The sequence below is a fragment of the Miniopterus natalensis genome, chromosome 1, assembly GCF_054644295.1.
Source record: "Miniopterus natalensis isolate mMinNat1 chromosome 1, mMinNat1.hap1, whole genome shotgun sequence".
Lineage (NCBI taxonomy): Eukaryota > Metazoa > Chordata > Mammalia > Chiroptera > Miniopteridae > Miniopterus > Miniopterus natalensis.
In genome coordinates this window covers 171,104,260-171,116,391 of record NC_142081.1, presented here as the reverse complement: position 1 = coordinate 171,116,391, position 12,132 = coordinate 171,104,260, and the positions used below count along the sequence as shown (strand labels likewise).

At 44.5% G+C, this 12,132-nt stretch overlaps 1 protein-coding gene across 3 annotated transcripts in view; it reads left to right on the top strand.

Moving 5' to 3' along the window:
- Positions 1-12,132, top strand: part of CRACD (capping protein inhibiting regulator of actin dynamics) — a 207,017-nt gene that overhangs the window by 159,439 nt on the left and 35,446 nt on the right. The gene's annotated exons all lie outside the window — the stretch shown is intronic.

Genomic DNA, 12,132 nt, shown 5'->3' with positions numbered 1-12,132 from the left:
TTTAATCTTCGGCATAGTCCAGGGTGGGGTGCGGGATCCCAGGGGATGTGCACCATCTCTGGGAAGGTGGAAGACTTGCGGGACCTGGTGTGTCCTGTGCAGAAGCCGCCTCGGGGCGCTGGAAAGCGAGCTTGGCCTCGCTTCCCGCTTCCCGGGAGAGCACAGGGATCTTCCTCTGTTCTGCCGCCCTGGCTGGTGGCGGGAGGCAGCCCAGAATTGGCTCGGCTCAGCAGGTATCCTTGGATTGAGGAAGACCTGGTTGCCAAGTCTCATTGTTTGGAAAAGAGGAAGGTTGGTTACAGATTAGATTTTACGCCCGCATCGAGGATATGGACTGTTCAGGCACTCGGTGGTCCCCCGTCACACCCTTGGCCATCTCTAGCAACTTCCAGAACCTGTCTGCGATGCGCTTTCAAATCTTGCCCTTTGTTTTCTATGCTCTTCTCTTCCTTTCCCTCCCCTTCTTAGAACAGACACAGGCACTGAATCTGGCCCTAACAGTGTACAGAACTCACAAATGCAGGGTCAGAAGGTCCTTTCTCACCTGAGTGCTGGGAATTGGAGTCGGAGTCAGAGATGTTGCTGCTGACAGCTCAGAAGCCAGCCCCTCCAAGAAGCCCTTGCCCACTGCCCGATGTGATTCACTTGCCTTCAGCTGGGTTCCCCCAGCACCATGTGCCTGGCTCCAGCTGGCACTTGTCACTTTGTATGGAAATTACTGGTTTGCTTTGCTTCTCTCTCATTCAACTACTAGTTCCATGAAGTCAGGGCCTCATCTTAGATATTCAAAAAATGTCTCCTGGGACTGCCTGGCACTGCATAAATTCCTCATGTAGTACAGCAGGACTTTGAATAACATTCCCTTCAACATCGTTTCATTGTAACATTGATGAGAAAAAAGTGGTTCCCACCAGGCCACTGTCTGGGTGGGCTTTCTCCGGGGACTCCCAAAGACGTGCACGTGAGATGAGCGGGCGTGTCTGCATTGTCCCAGTCTGAGTGTGGGGGTGTGGGTATGAGTGGCCCTGTGATGGACCGGTGTCCTGTCCAGGGCTGGGTCCTGCCTTCTGTCTTGAGCTGAAGGGATAGGCTGTGGCCACCTACCACCCTGAACTGGAATAAGTGGGCTGAGAAAGAATAATTTTACCTGTTTTTATTAATCTTTTTAAAATGTATGTATAGCTCACATTTATTTCAGTGTTTAGTATTAGAAGTGTTTGGGGTCTTTATTTAGAAGTTTAATGATGTTTTTGTGCACAGAAATATGGACCTTAACTCTTGTTTATATCAGCCTATAGTAAAGTTGGTCTTGTGTTGTCTCACTTAAAGTTGCTGCTTCTAAGAACCTATTGACAATGTGATGTCCTACTGTACATGTTGAAGGAATAGATGATGTAATCTGTGTTGTTCTTACTGTATTTCAAGGACAGGGCCAGAAACACCCTCTGTGGTGTGTGTCAGTAAGCAAATTCTAATAGACACCACAATTGAGCACAAATTACAGGATCCGCAGGAATCCTGTACTTGTACTTAAGCTCCACAAGTGCTCACCGGCACTTGTTAGCGCCAGTATTGACTCTTTTCCTCGACAGGCCCGTGTTTGTTTTCCATTGTCTTTAGTAAGAAAACTTGAATTTAACTGAAGGAAATGATTTTACTGGAAGGCGAACACAGCTAGCACTGAACTCGCCCAACTGTTGGGAGGTCAGTCCTGATCATAGTTAAGTATTGTCCAGTGTGAGTCCATTTCGGTTTCACCTCAGTTCCTTCACTTGTAAATTAGGAACATGAGCCTTTTTGCTTCTCAGTATCAGAATGACATACAGATACCAAAATGTCACCAAGTCATTCTTTAACATAGTGTGGGATTGAGTGTAGAAGGTTCTCCTTCGGAAGGACGGTCCTATGAAAACACAGCTCGTCCTTTCCGAGATTTTGCCCACTCCCCGATTTCTTACTGAATTATGCCTGGACCCTGGTCGTTCTCTTCTCACTTAAGTTCCATTCCTTTACCCCTTGAAGTTTCCTTTAGGTTTGAATTTTTACAAAGCCTCAGAAAATTCCACATTGGATCAAACAGCAGCATTTCTATAAAATACAGGTCATGTCACCTGTTTTTATTATTGACTCTTGTTGATAAACCTACATTTGTGAGACATACACTATATTTTATTTAAAACTTTTTTATTTATTTTTTAGAGAGAGATGAAGGGAGAGAGAGAGAGAGAAAAACATGTGAGAGCAAGCGTGGATCGGCCCCCTGCATGCCCCTCACAGGGAATGAGCCTGCGACTGGGAATCGAAACAGCAACCTCTCGGTGTGCAGGACAACGCCCAGCCACCTGTGCCCATACCAGCCAGGGTGACATACACTATATTTTAGTTAACATTTGTCTTAATAATGAAGATGGAAGGATAAGCTTTGGATGAAAAGTTTTCAAAAATGTCTCCTTAAATATATTTAAAATTAAAAAAATAATAATATATATATATACATATATATATTTAAAATTTAAAAAGACAAGAATATAGAAATCATGTAAAATATGTATTCCCCTTCTCGGAAATCGACAATTGCCATATAAATCCACCCACAAAGTAAATATTGCATTCATTGCTTACAGTATAGCCGAAGTTCTGATTATTTGTCCTATTTACAGATGGAGACGATGAAAGATGTTGTTTCCAACAATCTTATTTTCAGTTCACTGCTCCGCCGATGGACATGGTACTTCACATTGTGTGATGATTCACAGAATTTCTGCGCATTTTATTTGCCGTCTCCAAAATGGACAGCTCTCACTAAAACATACAGTTCTGTTAACGTGATCTTGGGGAGAGGTTCCAAGGAGGCAGATTTCAGCCCCATGTGAGGGAGAATTTCCTAATTAGTAATTTTCCTAATTACTGCCCAAAATGGGGTGGCCGAGGGAGTACCAGCAGGGATCGGGACTGATGACAGGGAATTTCGGCACTGGTGGGACTTTAAAGGAGCTGAACTTTGATTCCAAGAATCCGTAATTCCAGAAACGTCTCCGTGGCCAAAAATAGCTCGTTATTGATCTGCTCCTTCTGCCTGAAATTTCTCATTTCCTTTGGGCTTTTAAAGCATTCTGTTCTTTCTCTAGGTTAGAAGCCTTCATTTCTCCTGGGCTGCTGCTTTTAAATTGTACATGCCTGTGGGAAAAAGCAAAACAGTTAAACATGATCAGTTTTTAACAACTTAATGTGACTTCCTTTATTAATTAAATACAACTGATACTGTGTTTCCCAAAGTGTGTTAAATGGATGTTAAATTTAAAAGGGGAGCCTGGCTGGGTGTGGCTCAGCAGTTGAGCGTCCACCTAGGATCCAGGCAATCCTGGTTCGATTCCCGGTCAGGGCACATGCCCGGGTTGTGGGCTCTATCAATGACTCATCATTGATGTTTCTGTCTCTCTCTCTCCCTCTCCTTTCCTCTCTCTGAAATCAATAAAGATATATTTTAAGAAATAAATAAATTAAATTAAATTTAAAAGGGGAGAAAGGGCCATTTTGGCAAATAGATTTGAGAAATTCTGGGCCAAAACAAATTAAATAGAATCCTTTACGTAGGACTTAAGAGAGCCTTCACTATGCTAATGTACTCTGAGAATCTGCAAGAAGAAGGGTGTAGTATAGAGCATTTCCAAGGTTGCTTTAACCACAAACCCTTTTCATAGGGGATATGCTGTAGCATATATTAAAGCTGCCACTTGCTGAATTTAATACAGCGTGTTTTGTATAGATTTACTCATGTAATACTTACCAAGGCACCCTGAGATTGACATTCTTATCCCCATTTCAAAGATGAGAAAACTAAGGCCAGAGATTGACTTGCTGGCAAGTTGATGAGCCACTACTCAAGGGGTGAAGAGGCCATTCTTAACCACCCACTATTCTGCCGCAGCCTTCCTAGGGAGCTGGTCTCATGGCCCTGAGTTGCCCTGCTGGTCCTGAGTGGCCAGGCTCAGGTGTGCTGCTGCTTTTAGCTGCCTGACTGAGGCTCTCCTTCTTTCTGGGACTCTGCTTGTCCTGCTTGCAGTTTCTGCCTCACACACAGCCTTTACTGCAGCACTTCATAGTGTGGGCCGGCTGGAAGCCACAGTGAGAGCTGAAGGGGCTCCAAGGAGGGCGAGCGCGCTGTGGGACTGGAGCTGCCAGGAAGGGGTCAGGAGTGAGGACCCAGACTCATTGAGCGGGGTCCAGGCGATGGGCAGGATTTGGAGTGGCTGAGAGACAAGGTACGAACATCTGAGATCCGGAACAGCAGGGGCAGGGACTTCCCCATAAGAAGAATGTGGCAAATAGAATAGGAGGGAACTTTCCAGCTCACTCTGTGAGGCCAGCGTTACCCTGATCTAAAAGCTAGGCCAAGACAAAAAACTACAGATCACTGTCCCTTATGAATGCAGACTAAAAATCCTCAACAAAATACTAGCAAACTGAATCCGGCAGTATATAAAAAGAATTGTACACCATGATCAAGTGGGATTTATTCCAGGAGTGCAAGGTTAGTTTAACATACAAAAACTATTCAATATAATTCACCATACTAATAAAATAAAGGACAAAAAACACGTCATCTCAACAGAAGCAGAAAAACCATTTGACAGAGTCCAACATGATAAAAACATTCGAATAGAATCAAAGGGAACTTCTTTAGCTTAATAAAGGGCAGCTACAAAATATCCAGTGTACAGGTAATGTGTTATGCGTTTGTACACTTGAAACCGATATAATTTTATTAATGTCACCCCAATAAATTAAATTAAAAAGTTACTTAAACATATACTAAAAAAAAATAAAAATCTAAATAGGTGGAAAGACATCCCATATTTATGGTTCAGAAAACTTAATGTTGTTAAGATGGCAGTACTCCCCAAATTGATCTACAGACTCATTGCAATCCCTGTCAAAACTTACCTGCCTTTTCTGCAGAAACTGACAAGTCTGTCCTAAAATTCATGTGGGAATGCAAGGGAGCCAGAGTAACTGAAACAATCCATCTTGAGGGCTCACATTTCCTGAATTAAAAACAGACTTGCTACGAACCTACAGTAATCTAAATACTGTGATACTCAAAATGTGATACTGGCTATATAGATCAATGGATTTGAATTGAGAGTCCAGAAATAAACCCTTACATCCGTGGTCAGTTGATTTTCAAGTCAGTGGACAAAGGATAGCCTTTTCAACAAAAGGTGCTGGGACAACGGAACAGCCACATGTACAAGAATAAAGTTGGACCCCTTTCTTGTACCAGTCACAGAAATGAATTGAAAATGGATAACATCTAAATAGAAGACCTAAAACTGTAAAACTCTTAGGAGAAAACAAAGGAGTAAGTCCATGACCTTGGTTTAGTCAGTGATTTTTTTGGTACCAAAAAGCAGGAATGACAAAAGAAAAATCAGTAAATTGGACTTCATCAAAAATAACTTTTGTGCTATAAACAGTACCATCAAGAAAGTGAAAAGACAGTCCTCGGAATGGAAGAAAACATTTGCATATCACTTATGTGATAAGGCTATATTCAGAATAAGTAAAGTACTCTTACAACAATATAAAAAGACCCCCAAAAAAGAGCAATTTAAAAAATGGACAAAGGATTTGAATAGACGTTTCTCCGAAGATAGGAAAATGTCCTTTAACATATGGAAACACACTTGCTCAACATCATTAGCCATCACAGAAATGCAAATCAAAGCCTCAATGAGGTATCACTGCACACCCATCAGGAAGGCTATACTATAAAAGACAATAACCAGTGCTGGGGAGGATGTGGAGGAATTGGAACCCTTATCATTGCTGCTGGGAATGTAAAAATGGTGCAGCCACCTTGGAAAACAGTTTGACAGTTCCTCAAACTGTGAAACTACATGTAAGCCCAAAAGAAATGAAAGTATAGGTCTACACAAAAACTTGTACACAAATGTTCATAGCAGTATTATTCATAATAGCCAAAAAGTTGGAACAGTCCAAATGTCCATCAGAAAAATGAATTGGTGAATACAATGTGGTGTGTATCTGTGCAATGGAATCTTACTTGGGAATAAAAAAGAATGAAATACTGATCCACGTCATACATGAATAAACTTTTAATATATTATGCTAATTGAAAGATGCCAGTTTAAAAAGATTACCTACTGTATGATTCCAATTATACAAAATAGCCAATAGGTATATCCATAGAGACAGAAAGATTAGTGGTTGCCAGGCATGGGATAGGGTGGGGGGTGACTGTTAATGGGTAAGGGGTTTCTTTGGGGAGTGATAAAAATCTTCTAAACTTAGGTGGTGCTGATGGTTGCACAATTCTTTGAATATACTAAAAATCATTAACATGTACCTTTAAAGGGCTGAATTTTATATATGTGAATTTTATCTCAATAGAGATGTTTTTTTAAAAGGCAATGAACATGGCATTGAAAGGTCATGTCTGGCTGAAGTGATAAGTTCATGTTGGCAGGGGAGAGCAGGGGCTTATTTCCTCCCCTAAAACCCTAAAATAGGAGGTTGATATTTGGGATGAAACAAAAAGGGGTCATTTGAAGTAGGGCATCACTGCAGAGTAGAGCAGGCTGACTTGGAAGGGCAAACAGCTGCTCCCATTAGTTGAGGACTTTGAGCCCCTGCATTGGGTGCGGGTGTCGGGGGGGGGGGGGACGGGGACTTGATGGGAGAGGGGAGAGGGGGAAAGAGATACAGGTCATGTTTGAAGCTGCCTACTTAGACTATATGCCTGTGGTTGACGCCATGTATTCCATCCCCCCCAAAAGCTAATGTAAATCCGACTCTCCACTTACATGATTCCCTTATTTAGTGGGGGCACGCACACACACACATGCATCAATGTTAAGGTTTAGGGTAATTTTTAGCCCTGATCTGATTCCTTCACTTTACAAATGGGGAAACTGAAGCTCAAAGAGATCACAGTGCTGTTAGTGTTAGAGGTGGGACTAGACTCAGCTGATTATGCACATGGTAACCTTTTGTCTGGAACAACCCTGTCCCCCATCTTTGCACCCTTCCCCCAGCTGATTCTCCATCCGTCATTTTTTTTGTACAAATGTGCCTTCCTCAGTAGAGCGGGCTATCTCCGACCCCGCGGCCTAGATCAGGCCCACTGCCATTGTTCTGTGTCCTTGCCCTTTCCCTAAGGGTAGGCCTGTACAACTTGCCTTTCGCCGCGCTTCTCGCCTCTAGAGCAGTGCCTGGCACACAGCAGGCATTCAGTAATTATTCATTTAATGAACAAGTATATGAATACTGCTCCTTTTTACCCCTGGGCTCTTCCCATTGAACAATCCAATGGTCATCTGATTTATTCTTCAGTTTCTCACCGTGGTAGAGAGTCTCGCTTCCCTCTGACCTGCTAGAAAAGGAAGATTACATGGCTGGTGTAATGAGACAGCATGTCGCCAATGATGTGGCCGTGAAGCTCAGGCTCCCTGATTAGCCGTGGGTGCCTCAGGTCACTTGGTCATCTGCTTTTCAGAAAATGAAGTCAGGAAAGATTTGTTTTACCTGGTCATTTGTCCTCTCCTCGTGGGAACCTGGCACGTGCTGAAATTGAACAGGGATTAGAAAAGAGGTACAAAAACCAGTAAATGAGTAAAAATTAGGGGCTAAGCAGGAGAATTGACGAAGCTGGGCTGAATAAGCCTGAGGGGAAAAGGGTTGATGCATCCGTTACAGCGGTTATTGGAGATACAGCATGTGGGAGGGAACAGGTGGGGAGCCAGGGTCCTCTTGCGAATGCGGCGCTTTCTCTCAGGAGCTGTGTGCCCTCAGCCAAGCCCGCTCCTTCATCGGTTCCATGGATATGCAGTCTCACAGGATTATTATAAGGACCCAAAAAATGCATGTGACATTATACTGTCTGCTCCAAAATAGCTCTTTACAAATGCAGGGTAATAGTAGTATTACTGAGATAAAGAGGAGGTGGATAGCTAGTTTCCTATTTCCAGAGCATAGACCGAGACTCAGTTGATTCAGATAATAGCTAAAGATGTTTATGAGAAGGTCTTCCTGCAGGTGGGGCAACTGGGGAGTGGAATAGTTAGTGCGAAGCCCCTGGAGCCCCTCCAGAGCGTTAGAGGCAGGCTAGGTGATTGCTGGTCCTGTGTGGTGCAGGACTAGGCCTGGAGGCCAGGGTAGGTGAACCTGTGACTTCCAGTTCTAAGTGTCTGTGTTCTGAGATTCTAAACTTTTCTCCTCTTCGTTGAATTTTTTATGATGTATCCTGTTTCTATTTTAATTATTAGGTAACTGGGTACTCTATAGCCTATTGGGTACCATATAAATACATCAAATACTCAAGTTAGGGATGAGCCTCCAAGATGCCACACAAAATATCTGACTCCAGTCTCTTTCAGCAACTGGAGTTTGTTTGATGAGGATGGTTAATTGCTCTTTAGCATTTCATTTGAATGAGACTCACGGATCTGTTTAGGGAGAAAACTGCTGATCAATTGCAATTGCCCCTGTTGTCATGGAAACAGGCTGCAATGGGACTATAATTATATTTCTTTATTCCTGAAGTGAATCCCTAATCATCAGTATGGTAATTACTCAATATCTGTGGCCCCAAATTACATGATGCTTGTCCAAAAAAGACAAAGGATATGGAGGAGGTGGAGACACGTGTTAACTAGGCAGCTGCGGAAAGCTGCTCCTGTTTGGGGCGGGGAGAACTTCCCTCCGTAGGCTCCAAGGTTAGAGGATGTCAGTGGGTCTTAGATTGTGCCCGGTGCCTCCAGTGGTGGCTAGAAGCCTGTGTCAGGTAGCATGATTTCAGCTGTAACAGAAAACACAACTACTACTATCTTCAACAATAATGAAATACATTATCCGATGTATCTGAAAGGCTGGAGAACTCTCCAAGTTCCAAAGTTCCTTAATGGAACAACTCAGCAACCTCCTCAAGATCCAGTCCAATTCCTTTTTCTTCCCCTCAGGGAGCAGGCTTCTCGGGGAGTAGGCTCTTGTCCTCAGGCTCGTCCCCTTATAGCCCAGGATGGCCCACCACAGTTCCAGGTGTCATGTGCAGATGACAAGAACCAGTGACAGAAAGGGGACCATCCCTGTGTTGTGTCATGGTTTGTGAATGAGGAGGACCTTCCCTCAATTTTTCATGGTTCCTTTCACACCTGGCTCTGCTGCGGACAGTAGTTCCAGATAACGGAACTTAAAATGGAGATGGCCCTTTTCGACACCTCCCTGCTCTCCTTGGCACTAAGCGTGTAGTGGCTGAGGGGTGGGAAAGCACGGCTACACGGCTTTGTTTGCTTTGCTCCGCTCCTCACTTTCTCTCTGCTGGACCCTCTAGTGCCCTGAGCTCTAGGCCACAGGCCACCAAGCACCCTGTCTGATCTCTGCTACGCCTGCTGATAAGCGTGGGCATAGGGCACTGCACCTGGGCTCAGGCATCCCAGCAGCATGGAGCATGGCATCCTTTGCTCTCAGGCAGCATCACTTGCCACCTGGAAAGAGAGGCAGCCTCTTGAAAGAGACGTAGAATCAAAACCCCAGAGAGCTGTACAAATAGCTGTCCCCCCAAATGGGCTAGGTTGGAAAGGAGAATCAGGGCCCAGGTCCAAAAGCACAGCGTGGCGGCTGGAGGCTCTTTTTGTAACTGAAAGGTTAGCATCTGGGGTCCCCTTCCCAACAGCACCCAAAGTTCCTTTCAAGGAATCAAGCTTGCCTGGCTTTATCCACCTCTGATAGGACATGGGACCAGCTTTCTATGACAGAAGCCAAAGGGCCACTCCCTCCCCCACTGCAGCCTGGCATGAGCACATGGCCTAGCCTGGCAATCAGTCTCTGTCCTGGGCTTCGCCTTGCAGGCGGGTGGAGTATGTGACCAGGCCCTTGCTGCGCCCCGACGGCTGCTGTGGGTCCTGACGCCTAGGCTGCTAGAGTCCCCCTCGGTCTGTCTTTTTCCCAGCCTCTGCGCTTCCTTCCATTGTTCTGGAGCCCCCACTGTTCCTCCAGTCAGTTTTCTTGGAGTGAGACTTAATTTCTGTTGCTTGAGACTCAGAACTGTAGCTGACGTAGAACGACACCAGGAAACTTTGGTGAGAGGGAGGTTTGACATAGAAGGTGGGAAACAAAGCTTAGAGCAGTTTCCTGGTTTAAGTTGAAAAGAAGCTCAGAAGAAACCTTTTAAAAAAAGAGATGCTGAACATCCCCCTGAATTGCCCATCTGTTGGCTTCTCAGCACTTCCCACAGTGGCCTCCTAGATAGGCCTGTGCTACCTGAAGTATACCCACGATCGGAAAATAGTCCCCTCCTCCTATCAAGATGTCACATTCCCTCAGTGATCTCTCCATGGGAAACCCATCTGATACACTAATTACCCTACAATATTAATCATTGACTCATCCATTGAAAAAAATTTACTTACAAGTTTAATTGTATAAAGGACTTTGGGAGAAACAAAGATAATGCGTGGGATCACTGCCCTCATGCAACTCATGGCACTTTGGTGATGAGATGATACCATTATTATTAGAATCACATCTGTGTAGCACTTTACAGTATGCAAAGCACTTTTATTTTTCCTCTCCTTTGAGGCATGGTTATAGTAACCATACATGAAACAGCAAGAGATATGTGCCTAGGGCTCTCAAGGGGAAAAGAGATCCCTTTCTTCACTTTCTTCCAGAGAAGCAGGAAAGGCTGTGTGGAGTTGATAAGTTTGAGCTGGACCTTGAAGGGTGAGTAGGACCTGAGCTGAGAGATTGGCTGTGGGCCGTCCCTGGAGAGGAAGAGCCTGTGCAATGATAGAACCCAGAGAGGATATTTGGGGAACTGAGTGGTGGGGTTTGAAGCAGGGTAACGTTTGATAATAATGGGTAACACATACATAAGCACTTACACTATTCTAAGTGCTTAACATGTCGCAACTCATTTAAATCTAAAAAAAAGACCCATGAAGTAGGTCCTCTTGTCATCCTCATTTCTAGATAAAGAAACAGGCCTGCCTAGGGTGGTTTAGGGCCCCCCCTGTGAAGAGCCTTAAATGCTAAGCAACCATTGCAGCTTCTTCTGGCAGAATTTTGGCAAAAGGGAGCCACTGGAGGTTTCTGAGCTGGCAAATTAACTGCTGTAAGATGAGCATATGGTTAGAGAGAGCAGAATCAGAGAGGACTTCAGTTGAAGGTCACCCACAGATGTCAGTCATGTTACAGTCGGCTGGAGGTGAAACCAAGGCAACAGGGCCAGTGATACATGCATTGGCCCTTCAACTGCCCTCAGAAATTCCACTTTTCCCTGAGGTTTCTCACTCACATCTTCCTATGTGTTTAAGAACAAGTTGTATGAGCCTCCACAGCCTGCCTGGCTCGGGTGGGAGCATCATGCCAACAATTTACTCTCAAATGGTCTAGGAAAACAAAAGTTCTTCACACTACACTTGCAGTATTTTTGTAAGTCTTAAATGCTTTCAACACACACAAAAAATAGCAATGAAAATAAAAGCCTCTCCTGAGCAAAGCTTAAGAAGTATGAACTTTATATTGCTTTTGGCATAGTCATTAGAATAATAATCCAGTCTGTGCATATGAGCAGAGTAGGGTAGCCCACCCAGGCCTCAGCTGAGTTTCCTGAGATCATTCACAACTTTTAGGCCCTTCAGAACAACCCCGTGTTTTGGTCTATGTGCTGCCAAAGTGTGCCCATGAGTACTATATTATTGATTCTTAAGTGGCTTCTTAGAGCGTCTAGGTAGAATTATGACAGTCAGTCCAGCCGTCTCTGGAGAAGTGAAGGAGGGAGTTGGCGTCGGGGAGAAAACAGCAGCGTCTCTTTTCTCCTGTCCTTCCAGAGCCAGAATGACTCAGGTGCTGCAAGGGCTTGAGTGTAATAAGCTGTAAGAGTCCCTAAGCCACTCCGAGTTGATGTTGGTGCTAATACAACTCACCTCCTCTTAGAATTAGAAGCCTCTGGTCTGCAGCTGCCAGCCCCGCTTCATGGTGTTTAAATCTCCTGTGGTGGGAGGGGGGGTGGAACCCGGGGCCACTGCTCTGAGAATCAGACGCCAAGATCAGCTTCCCAAGCATTGCACTTCAGAATTTCCCAGGATTCAGCAAACGTGAAGGAATCCC